At 46.3% G+C, this 19072-nt stretch overlaps 1 protein-coding gene and 1 long non-coding RNA gene across 3 annotated transcripts in view; one reads left to right on the top strand and one right to left on the bottom strand.

Annotated features, from left to right (window-relative positions):
- Nucleotides 1-19072, top strand: part of H6PD (hexose-6-phosphate dehydrogenase/glucose 1-dehydrogenase) — a 217144-nt gene that overhangs the window by 139728 nt on the left and 58344 nt on the right. The window lies entirely within an intron of this gene.
- Nucleotides 4828-17431, bottom strand: LOC310711475. Of its 2 annotated transcripts, none has more exons than XR_014528479.1 (4): nucleotides 16982-17431; nucleotides 13015-13098; nucleotides 12765-12908; nucleotides 4828-9207 (listed from the first exon to the last, which is right to left on the bottom strand). It is a non-coding gene; the product is annotated as an uncharacterized lncRNA (long non-coding RNA). The 2 variants fall into 2 exon arrangements; XR_014528480.1 differs by lacking the exon at nucleotides 16982-17431 and adding an exon at nucleotides 14988-15614.

Below are 19072 nucleotides of genomic sequence, written 5' to 3'. Positions count from 1 at the left end.
TATGCTGAACCTTACAACAAACCTGTAAGGAAGGCCAGTGCTACTGTTGTGCTAAGGTTCCTGCCTGCATGCTTCTTACAGGCATTTGATTCTCCAGTGTGAAAACAGAATTATGGAAAAGATGGGCCATTCGCCTGAGTCAGCAGGGCTTTTTTGTGTTCTTAATTTCTCTCCAGATTGTAGTTTGGAGTGGCGGGGAGCAGATGGAGAGTAGTCTATTTAAGGCAATTTAGTGAGTTCCTGGGATAATTGAGATCCCAACCCGGACAGATACTTACAGTGGAATCCTAATAATTTCCCTGGACTTGCAGGGTTAACTCTTCCCTCCCCAGCTGCGACTCCCTCCCCTGAAAAACTGCCACCTCTGGGTCACAATTAGGATCGAAAGTAGCCTTTTAGCAGATGAATTCTTTTCATCGGGAGGAGCAAGGCGTGGAGGAGTTAAGATGTTATCGGCAAGATGCATCCGGACTGCAGGCTGGTTGTTCCCCACCCCTCATTTAGAGATAAGCGACAGATTACCCGAACTAAAATCTAATCAGTATTGATTTGTTTTAGTTTCTTCAAACAAAAAGGGGAGTGAGATGTGTGGATAGTTTTTATGCTGCAGTCCCATGGTGGGGAACCTTTTCCTCCCTAGGGCCGCATTCTATTCTGTGTGAGCTTCTGGTGGCCACAAGGCAATGATGATGGGGGAGGGGGCAGACTTTTTGGCCAGAGGCAAAAATACCAAGGAATGCTAATTTTACCTTTGCAAGATAGTCTGTCTCCACACACATTTACACACCACTCTCTGTCCTGCCCTCAGGCCAGAAAGAGGCACAGTGGGAGAGCTTCATTAACTATGAACCCTCAAATTCTGGGACCCCAAATTCTGGGACCTAGGACCCCAATTTGAGTATCAGTTACTCAGTTTGGGGGGGGGACATACAAAACACAGGGTTTTTGTTACCAAATCCTACAAAACTTTGGCACAGGATTCAGATTTTGGGGTTTGTAGTTACTGAAGCGTCTTAAAAAGCAGAGACATCACCTTGCCAACAAAGGTCCGTATAGTTAAAGCTATGGTTTTCCCAGTAGTGATGTATGGAAGTGAGAGCTGGACCATAAAGAAAGCTGATCGCCAAAGAATTGATACTTTTGGATTATGGTGCTGGGGGAGACTCTTGAGAGTCCCATGGACTGCAAGAAGTTCAAACCTCTCCATTCTGAAGGAAATCAGCCCTGAGGGCTCACTGGAAGAACAGATCCTGAAGCTGAGGCTCCAATACTTTGGCCACCTCATGAGAAGAGAAGACTCCCTGGAAAATACCCTGATGTTGGGAAAGATGGAGGGCACAAGGAGAAGGGGATGACGGAGGACAAGATGGTTGGACAGTGTTCTCAAGGCTACTAACTTGAGTTTGACCAAACTGCGGGAGGCAGTGGAAGACAGGCGTGTCTGGCATGCTCTGGTCCATGGGGTCACGAAGAGTCGGACACGACTAAACAACAACAGTTACTGAAGCTCGATCAGAGTCCAGTTACACATTAAGTGACAGGTAAAAGCAGTCCAGGAAGGTGCAAAAAAGGTGCAAAAAAAGGTGCAAAAAAGGGCCTAGGGAAGTGAGTGCTATGGTCAGAAAGGTCTGGAGGGCTGCATTTTGAGTCTGACATTCCCCACTGCTGATCTAGTTGCTTGGTGGCACTGAATTTAGTCGTAATTGGGTGGAATCAGGAGTTTCTACCTTTGTTTAAGAGATAACAAAGTTCTCGTCTAGCTTCCTGACTGGTGCTGTCCTCTGACACCCTTCCACAATGAGAAATGTTTGCCTTGCCTGCTATCCTGTCCCTGACATTTAATCTGATCAGTCCCATTGGCTCCAAGAGACATTTCTTTCCAGACAGTCAGAACACTTAGGTAAGTCAGATATCAAGCAGAAGGAGAATTATTTTCCTCAACCTTTTTTTTTTTTTAAAGTGAGAGTTATCTTTGGGAGTACGGTTGCCAACTTTTCAATCAGCCTCTGTTGCTCTGCCTTTAACAGCAGCTTGATCTGCAGGTATATGCTTAATTTTATACCTTGAGACAGCTTACCTACTGGGTTTTTACAGGACAGGTTACTATAAATTACAAATGGGGAGGAATTTCTTCAGCCCACTTTTTGCAGGAAATATTTTTTTTCCAGGGGGCCGGAATCAGTGTCTACATTGCCTGTAGATCAGGATGCAACTCCCATGCAGTTTAATCACCTCTCTGGTATTTGCAAGTCAGTTTCGGTGCATTACAAAAATATGCATCTCACGTAAGAAATGTGCACAATGCATTTTTTACCGATGAATGAACTGAAAATGCATATTTTCTATTTTCAAAGGGTTTGTACAAGAGGAATGCAATTTAAATACAGAGGTTTTTTTCCTTTCAAAACAGCACAGAAGACAAAAGAGTAGCACCAGGGAAGATCAAGAATGAGGGCAGACCTGAATACAGTGGTACCTTGGGTTAAGTACTTAATTCGTTCTGGAGGCCTGTTCTTAACCTGAAACTGTTCATAACCTGAAGCACCACTTTAGTTAATGGGGTCTCCTGCTGCCGCTGCGCTGCTGGAGCACGATTTCTGTTCTCATCCTGAAGCAAAGTTCTTAACCCGAGGTACTATTTCTGGGTTAGCAGAGTCTGTAACCTGAAGTGTATGTAACCTGAAGCATATGTAACCCGAGGTACCACTGTAATCCTTAGAACCATGGTTTTCAACCAGTGTGCCATGGCACCCTGGGGTGCCTTGACTGGTGGTCAGGGGTGCCATGGGCAACACTGGCTTCTGACCCTCTTTTGTTCCCTCCCTCCTCTGATGCCCTCTCACATTTCTGCCTCCCCAAGGCTTGCACAGCTGTTCGTTGCCGCAGCCCTGGCTATAAGCTCCGCAGGTGAATGATACCTCTGGGAGGCACCTCTCTTTGGGGCAAGGTGGGGGCTTGGCTCAGAAACCAGGGATGGCAGCAGCAGCTGCCCAAAGGACTCCCAAAGAGAGGGGAGAGGATAGGAGGCTCAGGGAACCCTCCACAAGGGTGTCCGAAAAAGGGTGAGAGGCTGCCAGCTCAGCAGGTGACATAACTGGGGTCCTGAGCCCCACAGGGGTGCCACAGAAAGAATGTAGTTGGCCAAGGGAGCCGTGGACTCAAAAAGGTTGAAAACCTCTGCCTTAGACCATAAGGCTGCCATATGAATTGGGTCTGGTGGGATGGAAGTCAGGGACCCCAACAGTAGGTGGCGCCAGAGCCCATGAGAGGCAGAGTGTCCATCCTCCCTGCGAATGAGGGAGGCAGCAGGCATTGCCGCTCCCTGGGCTGGTTGTAAGATGGCAGGGCTCGCTGTGGGCTTACTGCCTTGGTGGGGCACTGCCCCATTTGTCCTTTTGGACCAGTCACACTACTGCCTTAATTTATGCCTTGCCTCAGAAATCCCAGGCTGATCACTGTGATCATCTGAGGGAGCACTACTAGTGTTCCACTAGTTGAGAAGCACACCTCATGTCGATGAGGAGACGTGTCTTCAATATAGGGGGCCCATCTCTGTGGAACTCCCTCCCACTAAAACTCAGGCAGGAACTAACTTTGCTGAGTTTCAGCTGCCAGTTACTTATTTCAGGAGGCTTCTTTGCACCACAAATGCTGTTCTGGTATTTTATTCTTTGAGGTTTTAATTTAGACTATAAAATGTTGTTTGGTGCAATTGTTTTAAGCAGCTTCAAGACCCAGATGCGTTGAAAAGGAATATATAATTTTGAATGATAATGTTTTTGAATGATACAGCAAATTTTGTTAACTGCTTTGAGAAAGTCTTTAGACAATCAAGTGGAAGAGAAATCATCTAGATAGATAGATAGATAGATAGATAGATAAGTAGAAGTGAACCTCCATGCACAGGACCAGTATACCAGCGAAAACCAGACATGGGGTGAGGGAAAACAATGGGTTAAAACAAGTACATTCATGTATTTAGCTCATGAGTTCAGCATCAGCACCCGACTGTCCTCTGTTGGAAACACAGCACTGGGATTGTAGAGTGGACAGGCGGAAACAGAGTTTACAGGTTTAGAATGAGCCCCTAAAAAAGAAAATAAAACCAGTCTCACCCTCAGGCTGGCGCCAGCATTACTTTCAATCCGGTGGATTTACTCTCGGTGGAATGTAGAAGGACTCTCTTGTCGTGGAGATATGTGAAGCATTCTTGCTTTTTAATCTTGGCTAGTCAAGATCTCTCAGCCTTCGAGCCCAAGAGGTGCAGGAGTGAAATGACTTCGAGAAAGAGCACACAAGGGTGGCATACAAGTGTCACCCGTGTGTCTAGAGACTGGCAGATCTGTCTGTTTTGGTTCCTCTTGGTGTCTCATTTCCTCAGTCTTCAGTTCTCCACATTTCTATATCAGTTTATGGTGTGTGTGTGTGTGTGTGTTTAAGTCCTTGTGAAAACTCTTCAAAGCAAATTTCTCCCAAGATGCAAATTTGCCCAGTATGCACATTTCCCCCAATATCTGCAACCAGAAGTTGTTTTAAACCATTGTTAATATTGTGTTTTAATGTTATAACCTGCCCTGGAATCTTAATGAAACAATAACGCATCTTTGTACGTTTCTCAGACATATGCCTTTTTTTGCACCCTGAGTTTTTGTAGACACGAAAATGTGTGAATTTTGAAGGAGGGCTGTTTCTCAGCTTGTTTTGGAAACAGCAAATTAGGTGGGTTCACCTTTTAACTGTGGACCGGATCACATTTCTCACCCACCCGTCCCTAGGTCTTTCAACTTAAGCATCCAAGATAGCAAAAGTAAGAAGAGAAGCATCTACTTTGTTTTTATTGTATTTTATTAAATAAAATTTCACTTTGGGATCATACATAAGCAACTTCTAAAGCCCAACTTTTAGTGCAGGGGTAGGGGGCCTTTTTCAATGGGCCACATTCTTTCATGGGTAAGCTTCAAGGGGCCACATTTCAGGAGTGGGTGTGGTCCTAGTCAAGCTGTGCATAGGGCAATACACGAGACTTAGATTTGTACAGGAGCCATATGGCCCATCTGTGCAACAGAGGTTTATAACATCCAGGCAAAGGAGATCAGGTGCAGATCAGGTGTGGTCTGTGGAGGGATGTGGAGGTGGAACCATGATTTAGGACAGGGGTGGGCAAAGTTTTTGTGGCTTGGGCCGGTTCATAGTCCCACAGACGCTGCAGTGGGCTGGAGTGCGTGTGCGCGAACACTATTTCCGGTGCTCCTTCCAGCACGGAGGAGGTGTGCGCAGCTTCCTATTGGCTGCAGGAGCTTCCTGCAGCCAATGGGAAGCTGGCCAGTGTCACGGAGGGCGGTCCCTGCTCTGCTCCGCGCATGAGAGCCAGCCAAGCAGACAGCAGGGGTCCATGGGCCAGTTAAACGATCCCCATGGACCGCTTGTGGCCCATGGGCCTTAGGCTGCCGATCCCTGATTTAGGATGAGTCCTGAACACCAGATACAGAGAGCTGGAGGGCCATACATAATCCACAGGCTTGAGGTTCCCAACACTTTTCAACCACAGGTGGGTTTCTGCGTCTGTTGAAACTGTTGCTACCGCCCTCCCCAAAGTATAACTCTTTTGACTTATAAAAAGAAAGTGGAACAGGAATGCAGCAGCAGAGATCAGTCTTATTAAGCCAAGACTCTGGTCACAGCCACACGTTTAATGCACATGGCCTCCCGCAAAGAATCGTGGGAACGGTAGTTTGTGATGGGTGCTGGGAATTGTAGCTCAGTGAGGGGTAAATGACCATTCCCAGGATTCTTTGGGGGAAACCCATGTGCTTTCAATGTATGGTGTGGATGTAACCTCTGCTATCTTTTGCCTCCACCTGTGTTAGGCATAGCTTGTTCCTATTTTGTAGGTATATAAGAAAACCTGCAAAATGTGGTATTTGGCACAGAGTACAGCTCCCTGCAGGGACGCGGGTGGCGCTGTGGGTTAAACCACAGAGCCTAGGCCTTGCCGATCAGAAGGTCGGTGGTTCAAATGCCCGTGACGGGGTGAGCTCTCGTTGCTCGGTCCCTGCTCCTGCCAACCTAGCAGTTCAAAAGCACGAAGTGCAAGTAGATAAATAGGTAACCACTGTGGCGGGAAGGTAAACAGTGTTTCTGTGCGCTGCTCTGGTTCGCCAGAAGCGGCTTAGTCATGCTGGTCACATGACCTGGAAGCTATACGCCAGCTCCCTCGGCCAATAAAGTGAGATGAGCGCCGCAATCCCAGAGTTGTCTGTGACTTGACCTAATGGTCAGGGGTCCCTTTACCTTACAGCTCCCTGCAATTCCTTTTTTAAAACATCAACAACAAAGCAAGTTTCTAGACCTCATTATACTTGTTGAAAGTCTGTGGGGGGTGGCTGCTGAACTCTCAGGGATTTGGGTATTTCCCTCCCCCCTCTCCTTGCCCATTAGACACAGCCAATCCTTTGCTCCCTGAAAACATTCTTGTACTGAAGACACGCTTGTCAACATATTCTTGTGCACCAACTCTGCTGCAACCACACATTGCAATTTTGGCTAGACACTTAAGATTCCTGGAAAAACCCTAATCAAGCACTCACCGGAGCTGCCTTTTGCAGATGACTAAGCCCTGAGGGTAATTTTTGATGCATGGGCTCAGCTTTGCAGGATTATTGTACTGGACGAATTCCTGGAAGAGAGAGCTATCAATGGCTGGCTTCTAACCAGGATGGCTGTGCTCTGTCTCTGCAGTTAAGAGGCAGCAAGGCTTCTGAATACCACTTGCTGGAAACCACTGGAGAGGAGAGAGAGCACTCTTGTTCTTGAATCCTCCTCATGTGTTTCCCACAGGCACCTGGTTGGCCAATGTGAGAACAGGATACTGGGCTAGGTGGGCCATTGGCCTGATCCAACACACTCTTCCTGTGTTAGGGTTCCTTTATAAGTCCTTGAATGCTGTGATTTCCCAGGAGGGCAATCAATTTCATAGAACAGTAGAGTTGGAAGGGACCTCAGGGGTCATCTAGTCCAACCCCCTGCAATGCAGTAATCTTTTGCCAAATGTGAGGCTTGAACCCACGACCCTGAGATTAAAAGTCTCATGCTGTACCAGGTGAAATCTCCCACAAATTCTTGGCCTCAACAGAGAACATGTCACTCTTTGTCAGAAGCAATGTAGCCTCCAGGGTGAAGTTGTCCCACCCTCTTTTAGTTGGATGGCCTTCACTGGCTCCTGTGGGAGTGAGTTCCACAGATTAACTTTGCACTCCGTGAAGAAGTCCTTTCTTTTATCTGTCCTGAATATTTCAACATTCACTGGATGTCTGTGAGTTCTGGTGCTATGAGAGAGGGAGAGGAACTTTTCTGTATTCACTTTCTCCAATGCCACGCATAATTTTTATAAACTTCTATCCTGTCACCTTTTCTCCAAACCAAAAAGTCCATAATGCTGCAACTTGGTATCAATGGAGAACACACCATTAACTGGCCTTTGTGGAGGGGGGAGAGAGATATCGGATGGCCCCATTTTGAGTTCTTACTGGTTATACCATTTCTCGTTGCAGCTCCCCATGATTCGCTTCCGAAGTTTAGTCGAGAGAGACTCTCTCTTATCTTCTTTAAATATGCTCAAGATGTTGCTGGTATTGACCCACTGCTATGAGGCTTTTAATTAGTTCAGTCAATCAGTTTCACCGCTTGATTAGGCTATTGCTGCTTTCTATCGAGTTACACCCCAAAGAGTAAATATATAACACACACACTCCAAAACTGCAAAAGCTTAACCTGTCAAAATTGTAGTGTTGTATCCAATTAAGTTCTAATCACCTACTGAAATTAATGGCCCTAAGTTTGTTATCTCCATTAATTTTAATGGGTTTGCTCTGAGTAGAACTAGTTTCCTCTCACCCAGAAGCATGGCTTTGGTTGCCAACTCCACCCCACCACCCTGCTCCTGTGCATTTAGCATCAGCTTGATTGATATGCTGAAGCTTGGTAACTTTTTTTCCCCCCTGACACAAACAGAAGTGGCGGCCAAGGGTTCCCCTAGCTTAATTTCTTTGTGTTTAGGTTGCTGTTGAAAGGCACAGGAGCTGGGACAAAAGAAAAGGTGGCAACCTTATTGAGGAGGGATCATAACTCAGTGGCAGGGCACCTGCCTTGCATGCAGAAGATCCCAGGTTTTATACAGGACACTTCTAGGGAGGGATGAGCAAAGGCCCACTGCTGGAAATTCTGGAGAGCTGCTGCCAGTCAGTGTTGGCAGTACTGAGCTAGATAGATCAATAGTCTGACTTGGTATAAGGCAGCTCCCGAAGTCCCTATGTTGAATGTTAACCCCACCTATATGCCCACAGCCTCTCCTGTCCTTAGATCCTGTAGAAGGCTGCCAGCTTTTTTTCCAAGCAGGGCTCCTGTGCTACTTCCGAATGAGCAGCTGAAGCATGGCAATAAAGTCTAATGGCAGATAAGTCAGCCAGTCTCAACACAGCTCAGTTGGCAGAGCATGGGACTCTAAATCTCAGGGTTGTGTGTCCCCCTCTGATAGGGTTGTCAGACCTCCAGAAGTCTTTAGGCTTGCCTGGCCCCCTCCAGGTGGCAGTCAGAGGGCTTGAATCTCCAGGTGGGCGAGAGTGCCTTTAATTATAAAATTAAAACTACAAAATTGCACTAACAAAATCATTCAGAAGAGTGCACATGCAGCTTGCAAGCTTCAGCTTGGCAGGAGTTGGCCTCGGATTATAGCACAGAAACTCCGAGTGGGGTCTGCCCTCCTCTGTTTCCCTCTCCCAATTAACCCCCACCTCCCATGACCGCCAGGGGGGAAGCCCCTAGGTCTCAGGTTTGGGTCCTAAAACCTCATGGTCTGGGGTGCTCCTGACAACCCTACCCTCTTTTCCCTGAACCTGCTTTCTGTATCTTCTGAAGTCCTCCTGGTTTCCTAGAAGCCGTCCAGAGTAGGTGTGGAATGAACAGAGGCCCGTCCCGTTTCCAGGAATAGGAGTCCTTTCGCTTTGGCTCTGCAGGAGGAAACGCTCAGCAGGCATGAAAGTGTGTAGCACTTCTGCAGCAGTATTCTTGCTGATTGCTTCCTCCATCATTGCACACAACAACCAGCTAAGACACTGCCAGAGAAGCACTCACAGAAAGCTGGCCGGTGAGGCAGACACAGGGAAGGACACCAGCCTCTCCACCTCACCTTCTTTCTTGAGGTTAAAAGCCCTGGGAAGAAAAGAAGAAGAGGGGGGAGGGAAATGTTTGCTCAAAGAGGACTAGAAGCTTGATCCCACAACCAGCACCTAGATTTTGGCAGGGCCTCGGCCAAGGGCATCCTTTTGACTTAGCTATGTTACAGGCTTAATACGGCTTGATACAGGCTGTATACACACCATACATTTAAAGCACACACCCACAAAGAATCCTGGGAACTGTAGTTTGTTCTGTTTATGACTCTTTCCAAGAGGGAATCCCCTAATCTCCCCATCACTTCCTCTCTTAAGGTAGCCAAATGCCTCCTACTTTGGTTTGATTACCCACCCCCCCAGATTGTTTTATGTTATTATGTATTGTATATATTCCTATGTTGCTTTCCAATCTTAGATTGATTTGACTGAAGGGCAGGCTGTAAGTCACCTAAGTAAATAAATAAAAAGTTAAGCTCAGGTACGCTCTCTCGACAAGCTGTTGTGATTTTTTTCCCCCTCCTGTTTTGCTTTCAGTTTCGTGGTTTGTTTTATAATACAGATTATTGTCATTTTTATTATTTAGCTGGCTATTCTGTGTTCTGCATCTGCACTGATGAAGGGCAAGTTATAAATATTTTACAGAAACTAATCAATAGAATCCTATTAAAAGGGAAGTCGGTTGTCAATTCTTTAGTTTGGATGGTATTCCACATTAGTCATTCTCAGAGCTGACCCATGAGTCCATTGATCTTCATTGGGTCATGGCTGGCCCCACCTGAGCTATGTACATCCCAGAATCCCTTGCACCAACAAAAAGGATTCTGGGTCAAGCTTAGGTGTGGACCAGTCTGTCAATTTCCATTCATCCCAGTTTCTCATTTTTCCAATCTTGCATTTAGTTCGTCACACTTCTGTTAACAAAATGTAAGACTAAAGTATATCTCCCACTGTATGCAAATGGCTTGGAAAAGTCAGATCTATAGCAACAATGATTAAGTCAAGTTAACCTATTAGAAAAGAACACACACAAATCAACCTAATAGGTTTTTGGAAAAATGGGTGGGATTTTTGGAATAAGTTTAATTATATTGTTCAACTTTATGCTGCTTTCAACCTGTTGTAATAGTGCAAGTATATGGAATTTTGGTTTACTTCATTGAGTCTAAACAAAATAAAACACAGAATCAAATAAATAGAAATGGCTAAAAATCCATCCCCATTTTAAAGCACGTTTCTCCAAATATACAAATTTCTGCCAGCAATTTCCTCTATTATAATGCATTTTTGTGTATTATTTTCACTACTCTGCATGTTTCCATGCACCAATATATGCATTTTTGTACGGTTTGTTCAGAAAACCGCATCCCAAAATTTGGGAAGGCATGAGTTTCGAAGGACAGCTGCATTTCAGTTTGAAAATGTTTTCAAGATGTGCGAATTAGGTAGGGCTCATGTTAAAATGCTTACTATACCTAGATTTCTCCCTCTGCCCCAGCCAATATTTTGACCTTCAAAGCGAAGCAAAGAAAGATGTAAGACTTTACCAACCTGGTGTTCTTCAGCTGGGAGTTGTAGTCCAAAACATCTGGAGGGCGCCAGGTTAGCGCAGTCTGTCCTAATGTCAAGGAGCACAGGAAGCTGCCTTCTTCCGAGTCAGACAATTGGTCCACCTAGTAAGCATTTCCTACTCTGATTGGCAGCAGCCCTCCAGGATTTTCAGGCAGGGGTCATTTCCACTCCTACCTGGGCCTGCTGCCAACCTTAAAGGTAAAGGTAAAGGGACCCCTGACTATTAGGTCCAGTCATGGCAGACTCTGGGGTTGCGGCGCTCATCTCGCTTTATTGGCTGAGGGAGCCGGCGTACAGCTTCCGGGTCATGTGGCCAGCATGACTAAGCCGCTTCTGGTGAACCAGAGCAGCGCACGGAAACACAGTTTGGCTTCCCGCCGGAGTGGTACCTATTTATCTACTTGCACTTTGACGTGCTTTTGAACTGCTAGGTTGGCAGGAGCAGGGACCAAGCAACAGGAGCTCACCCCATCGCAGGGATTTGAACCGCTGACCTTCTGATCGACAGGTCCTAGGCTCTGTGGTTTAACCCACAGCGCCACCCGTGTCCCTATACCTTACCCGCATGCGAACCTTACCTGGGGCCTTTTGCACGAAATGCGGATGCTCTGCCGCTATAAAGGACAGCCATTGTGATATTAAGGCCTAGAAACTTGCATTTTGCATGGGAAAGCACAGATCTACAAGACAGTGGGAGACGTCCGCACTTAGGCGTGATTGCAGAGCAGCCCTTCGCCAACCTGGTGCCCTCCAGCTCCCGTCGGCTGTGCTGGCAGAGGTTCATGGGAGCTGTAGTCCAAAATGTCTGGAGGTCACGAGGCTGCTCTAGGAAGTGCCCTCTATTGCAGGGGGTTGGACTAGATGACAACTCGGGATCCCTCCTAACTCTGCAGTTCTATGATTCCACGATGCCACCGAGCCACGTTCACGCTCCTGCCCTCACTCATTAGACTGTCATAGGGTTGCATTTCCCAGCTCCACCCTGTTTCTCCCCAAACAGAGCGCTCTGGAAGAAAGCACAGTGGGGTTACAGAGGGTGCACCCATGAATCATCGGAGACTCACAGGATTCGTCTTGACGCAGGCAAGCAGCCACGCCAGCAGGAAAAGGGGGAACTCGGCTGGTGCAGAAGGCTGGCAGGAAAACGCCAATCTGGGGCTTTGAAAAGCGACACGCAAGGGCGCTCTGGGGCAGGGTTTGGGGGCCAGGCTGCTGAGCACAGGAAAGGGGGGAAATGCCCCTGCTAACATCTGAGCCCACCTTGCCCTAGTGCAAAACCATCATGCCATCCCATAATGGAAACCCAGTTCTCTATTTAGAAACAGGAGGACTAGAATATTTTTACAGAGCATCTGCCTTGCATGCAGAAGTTCCCAGGTTCAACCCCCCAGCATCTCCCAGTAAGGCTGAGAATATAGGCCCTGCCTGAAACCTCAGGGAAGCTGTTGCCAGTCAGTGCAGACAGTACTGAGCTATCTGGACCAATTGTCTTGACTTGGCACAAGGCAGCTTCCTTTGTTCTTATTTAAATCAGCCTTTAATTTCGAATCATGAGGACTAGAATCTTACGTTATGTTTACAGGAAATACCATAGCTCAGTGGCCAAGCATCTGCTTTGCATGCAGGAAGTCCCAAGTTCAATTCCTGGTATCTCCCGGTAGGGCTGGGAGAGACTCCTGCCTGAAACCCTGGAGAACTGCTTCCAGTCAGTGTAGACAATACTGAGCTTGATGGACCAATGCGTCTGGCTCAGTATAAGACAGATTCCAAAGCTCCTGCATCTTAAGTGAAGGCAGAGCAGCAGAAAGTCTTGGGTTCAATCCTTGGCATCTCCATGTAGGGCTGGAAGAGGCTCCTGGAGAGCTGCTGCCAGTCAGTGTAGGTAAAGCCAAGCTAGAAGGCAGCTTCCAGTGTTGGAATAGACTTGGAATAGGACACAGTTTTCCCCCCACCATAGAATTAAAGCTGCCCTGATGTGGTATAAGAGACGTAAGGTCGAAAGAAACAGAAAAGTAGTCAATTTACCTGTTCCACGAAGGTCTTCAGGACTAGCATCCTGTTCAGTCGTCAGCAGAACGACTGCTGAGGATATCAGCCGGGCAGCAGAAGGAGCCAGTCTCCTCCCCGCCGAAGGGTGGAGCCCCCCCGCCCCACAGTCAGCACTTTAACCTAGTGTTGAAATACACAGAGACACACTCACACATTGTTCCAAAAAGCCACCCTTCCTTATGCGAGGACAGGGAACTCCGAAGTTTCATTGACCCACTGACCTCACCTGCCCATTGCCATCCCTGCACCTGGATGGACGAGGGAGAGTCGAAGGAGGAAACGTGACACGTCTTGGCCAGGCTTTGGCGTTCTGAAAAGCAAAACCAGAGGAAAAAAAGGAAACGGAGAGAAAGAGAAAGAGTTTCTGAATGAGTCATCCATAAAGCCGAATGCAGAAAGTTTTGAAGCAAAACAGAGTGACGCTTCACCCCTTTGCCCTCCATGGTTGCCCTTCCAGCCCATTCTTATGCTTTCTTTCTCTCTCTCTCTCTCTCTCTCTCTCTCTCTCTCTCTCTCTCTCCCCCTCTCTCTGTCTCCCCCTTGGACCTGCCTGTCTTGGGACATTCCAAGAACTGAGCCACCCAGTCCAGGGCTCAGAGCAAGAGCCCAATAAGTGCAACCAAGTGTTGAATCTCACTTCCTGGGGAATCTCAATTTTAAAAAACAAAAACAAACCCAAGTTGCTAGTCCTTATGACTCTCTTCCAAGTGCTGTTTTTATGTCATTTTAGTTTCTGGTTTGTTTTTAAATGTTTACACCCCACCTTTCCCCCAAGGAGCTCAAGGTGGCGTATGAGTTCTACCCCACTCCATTTTATCCTCACAACAGCCCTGTGAGGTAGGTTAGGCTGAGAGGCAGTGGCTGGCCCAACATCACCCACTGAGCTTCGTGGATGAATGGTAACCAGAACCTGCTGGTATAGCTCTTAGACCTATACTGTAACCATTACACTACTCCCTAAAATTATTATTTTAAGATTATCCCTATTGGTTGGCATCCGTCTGTTGCAGGAGACAATGGAGGAGTGAACCTTTCGGGGTGAAATCAAACTATTGGACGGTTACAGCACCTGCTGTGTTATGTTTTTAAAAAGAACGGTGTGTGTCTAATGTCTAACTCTGTGTAGGGCCACTGAAGTCAATGTACATTACTAACTTGAGTGCATTAGTTGGTTCATTAGTTGGTTGTATCCAAAGCTGGTCCAATTCAGAGTAGACACACTGAGGTTATTGAACATGCCTACCTTAGGGGATTGTATCCAACTAAGTTTTTCTCAGAGAAGACCCACTGAAATGAACAGGCCCAGTTTATTCATGATCATTAGGGTGTCTCCAGTGCTAGACCTACTCAGAGTAGACAATGTGAGGTTAATGACCATGACCAACTTAGGTCCATTAATTTCAATGGGTCTACTCTGAATGGGGCTCAGTTGGAAACAACCCACAGATTGCAAATAATAAATCACTCTAGGGGAGGCTGCCCACTGCATCTCTGCGCGAGTCCCCATTCTGGCTTTGGTGCAAGTTGGGTCTACCCTGAGCAGAACCTATTCAGACACAACCCTTTAATTCTGTAAATCACCTTAGAATGACAGAATCACAGAATGGTAGATTTGGAAGGGACCCCAAGGGTCATCTAGTCCAACCCCCTGCAATGCAGGAATCTCAACTAAAGCATCCAAGATAGATGGCCATCCAACCTCTGCTCACTTTTTGTGAGCCTTTTGTTGAAACAAGGCAAAAATACTAACCCAAAACTAACCAGTGGGCAAATATACACTCCCTCAACAAAAGACAAGGGGGAAGGAAAGAAAGGCATCTGAAAGAGATCAAATCTTCTTGGCTGTAATAGCCACCCATCTGTCACTCAGGCCCTGCCCCTGTTTTTTTAAGAGCTGTAATCCTTGCACTGGCTTAACCATGTGGGTTGACTTGTATTCACAGCGAAGGGCAGGGTGTGGGGAAGGAGGACAGAGGCTAAGAGATGGGATCGAGCAAAGGGCAACTCACACACCCTTAAAACACACACAGCTTCAGTTCTGAGTCACAGGCCCCGGGAACAAACAGCAGGCTGAACGACCCAGTTTGACAAGGGCCTATAAAAGCCACAGTAATTATGCAACTCTCTCAAAAAGGTAAAGGCTACCTAACTAGCTTAGTCATTCTTAAACCTTGTGCTAGGGCAAGTTTGCATGAGTACCTTGTGAGACATGAACTAACAACATTTCAGGCTTCTGTGTGAGGCCACCCAACTAAAGGGGCTTCCTGTTGCCTCTCTGTGCGAGTGCCTGCTCTGGCTCTCCTTCTAGTCACCCAGAGAAAGCAGGTGATTTTGCCACATCTCATCATCAGCTGTATTCAGATGACTCGACCACTTCCAAGGTTATTTCAGAATGCTGCAGCAAAGTGTTGTCGCCAGGACCATGTCAAAAGAGGCATTCTCATCTCCCTGTCACCAGTTCTCTTCCACACAGAAGGGAATGCCTCTGCTAAAACGATGCTTGTCATCTGCAGTGTTTGTACGTACCTGTATTAAATTTCACATATGCATTTTTGAAAAAATGTGTCTGCCACCTAATTAATCAGGGGATTTTTTTCAGCCAATCAAAGCTCTGGGAATTGTAGGTCTGGAATTGGGTCCTCCTAACAATTCTTAGCACTCTTAACAAACCACAACTCCCAGGGTTCTTTGGGGGTTTAAAAAGTGGTATAATACTGCTTTAAAGGCATAGTGCAGATGGGGCTTTGGCTTGCAATCCCATAGACACTTACCTAGGAGGCAGTCTCACTGAGCTCAATGGGACTTTGTGTAGGAATACACTGTCTACACACATCTATCTATCTATCTATCTATCTATCTATCTATCTATCTATATCTCAAGACGTTACTTCACTTTACATAGTTCCTTTGAATTCAGGACAAACGTTGATCTCATTCTGTGTGGCTTAAAAAATAGCAATAGTTAGGTTTTATTTATCAAATCTTCTATATATAGGGACACAGGAGCAATTCAGTGCAGTTCACAATTTTAATGCAAAATGACCTAATTTGTTCCCAAAACAATGTGTGAATTGCAATGAAGCCACCCTTCCCCATTCACTTTTTGTTGATTTTTGCAGTGTGGTTCTCCAACAACAACAAATGCATATACAGTGGTACCTCGGGTTACATACGCTTCAGGTTACAGACTCCACTAACCCAGAAATAGTGCTTCAGGTTAAGAACTTTGCTTCAGGATAAAAAGAGAAATCATGCTCCGGCGGCGCAGCAGCAGCAGGAGGCCCCATTAGCTAAAGTGGTGCTTCAGGTTAAGAACAGTTTCAGGTTAAGTATGGACCTCCGGAACGAATTAAGTACTTAACCCGAGGTACCACTGTATTGGGGGAATTATTCGGGAGGAATGCATCTTTTAGGTAAAATTGCACAAACAAAATATGTATGTAAAGGGAACGGTGGCAAATTTTCACGAGGACTTAAGGGGGAGGAATAGCTGATGCAAAAATGCATCCTTTAACTTACATTTGGAATAATGAGAAACTGATACTGACAGGCTCGCCCATCCCAATCTATAGAAAACCCATCCATCACTAAAGACCATCAGTAAAGGGCACATAATTACCCAGTTGCCAAAGATTATTTCAAAACTTCTGCCACTGCTGTGATAGGATGATTTCCTGAAACACCCCCTCCCTCTGAAAACCAGTGTTTTGGCTTTTTTATGCATTTCAATAAATCCTCAGGGCCAGCTAAATTGGGGGGTGGGGACTGCAGCTCAGAGGCAGCATTTGTAGGGTTGTAGCCAATACCAGTCCTGCTCAGAGTAGTCCCACTGAAGTTGATGGACATAACTAACTTAAGTCCCTTAATTTCAACTCATTAACTTTGAGGAAAACTTAGGCCACATCCGCACCATACATTTAACGAGCTATTATACCACATTAATAGTCATGGAGAATGCTGGGAACCGCTGGGCGTAAAGAGTGCTGACCTCACGAGAGCTACAGTTCCCAGCACCCTGAACAAACTACAGGTCCCAGGATTCTCCATTTAAAACAGTAACATTGAATGTTATTTGTAAACAAAATAAAATTAGAGCAAATGGCAAGAATATATTCTGCCATTCATAAACAGAAACAAAATACAGCTTATAACAATTTTAAAAAAAACAAACATATTTTAAAAGTTGAAATCACTTGTTGTGGAAAGATGCATTCTTCCTTCCCCGCATAAGCCTGAAGGAACAGAAAAGTTTTCAGAGCTGGGACAGAAGGCAGAGCATTCCACAGGGCTGGGAAGATGACATCAAAGGCTCAGTTTGATGTCGCCACCAAATGAACCTCACCAACAACCCCCGCTGCAGATGATCTGAACGATCGAGCTGGGATATAAGGGTTCAGGTGACCCTCGCAGTACCCTGGACCTAAGCTGCTTTGTCAATCAATGCAGAGACCTTGAAACTGGCTTGGTAGCAGATGGGCAGCCTGTGCAGATGTTTTAACAAGGGTGTCACGTGTTAAATAGTGCTACACTGTTGGGAGGAGGGCTTCAAGGCACTGCTCCCCCCCCCCCCCCACGACAGCAGCTCCTGTAGTTTAGTCAACTCCTCTGCGTCCTGGCTTATTTGCAGCCTGGCTGACCTCTCGCACCAGGTATAATATACACCAGGTATAATATAATATAGGATATTATAATATAGGCTATTATAAATATCCTATGTACATGTGCAGAGAGCTTCCTAGCCTTTTCTCTAACCGCTCCCACCCCCCATTCCAGAAGCCAAGCAATATTTGATGAATGCACTGTACTTATTCCACTATATTCCTGTACTGAGTTAGTGTACAAAAAAACACACACAAAACAAATGTGCATTGCAGATCATGAATTTTGCAAAATATATACATCCTACCTGCACAAACCTGGAAAGTTAGCATACTTGGAAGTGAAAGGGAAACTCTGGAGAGTTTTCAAAACGTTGGTGCACCAGGATGGGGCTTCTGAGGCTGGGATCTGCAACTGGGTGTCTTGAAGTGTGAAGTGGCTGAACAAGTCCAGGCAAGCCCAGGCAGATCACAAGGAAGCCAGCAGCCGTCATAGCGGTGAATCTTTTGCTCAGCTTATCTTTTCTACCAGCAGTGTGGGAGCATGCAAGCTTTGAGTTCACACAGCATTCTTCATCAGAGGGGAAAGGAGGCAGAGGATACAAGACTTGATCGCCAGCTTAGAGTGTCAGACGAGGACCTGGGAGACCGGGGCTCAAATCTTCCTATTAGCCATGAAGCTCACTTTGGCCAGTCACTGTCTCTCAGCCTAGCCTACCTCACAGGGTTGTTGCGGGGATTAGATGAAGACGTGGAGGACCAAGTGCGTGGAGGACCTGGAGCTCATTGGAGAAAAAAAGGTGGGGATATAAATGCAATGAATAAAAATATAAAACAACCGCTCAAAGACCAACCCGGTCATAAACTCACGCAGAAACTTTTTAGAGAAGTTGCTGAATTACAACTTCTTAATAAACTGAAAACTATGGAGAGACCTGGGCTGAATAGAGATATTGGAGTCTTGTCTCATTACATATGCTAAAACTATTTTTGGTCATCTGCATACTATCCCTTGTTTTTTCCTGTAGGACTAATTGCAGTTGTCAACAGGTTTACCATACCCATTGAGTCAATCACCCATCTCCTACTACCTTCCTGAGAAAAACCCCACCCCACTCTCCCACTATGTTTAAGGGTCTGATGACTTCTGTTTCAGTATATCTGAAGAAGTGTGCATGCACATGAAAGCTTACACCCAGAACAAATGTGGGTGGTGCTGTGGTCTAAATCATAGAGCCTAGGGCTTGCCGATCGGAAGGTCAGCGGTTCAAATCCCCGTGACGGGGTGAGCTCCCGTTGCTCGGTCCCTGCTCCTGCCAACCTAGCAGTTCAAAAGCACATCCAAGTGTAAGTAGATAAATAGGTACCGCTCTGGCGGGAAGGCAAACGGCGTTTCCGTGCGCTGCTCTGGTTCGCCAGAAGCGGCTTTGTCATGCTGGCCACATAATCCAGAAGCTGCACACCGACTCCCTCGGCCAATAAGGCGAGATGAGCGCCGCAACCCCAGATTCGTCCACGACTGGACCTAATGGTCAGGGGTCCCTTTACCTTGGACAATTTATTAATTTATTAATTTATTTTGACTACGTCAGACCAACACGGCTACCTACCTGAATTTAGAAACTTTTCAGGACAGCGACCTTCGCTCATTCTCCTTGACCTTCTGAAATACACACACCTTTTGAA

Source organism: Podarcis liolepis (genome assembly GCF_965112155.1).
Source record: "Podarcis liolepis genome assembly, chromosome: 7".
Taxonomy (NCBI): Eukaryota; Metazoa; Chordata; class Lepidosauria; order Squamata; family Lacertidae; genus Podarcis; species Podarcis liolepis.
Note: the sequence above shows the minus strand (reverse complement) of the source record. Positions and strands in the feature narration are given on the sequence as shown.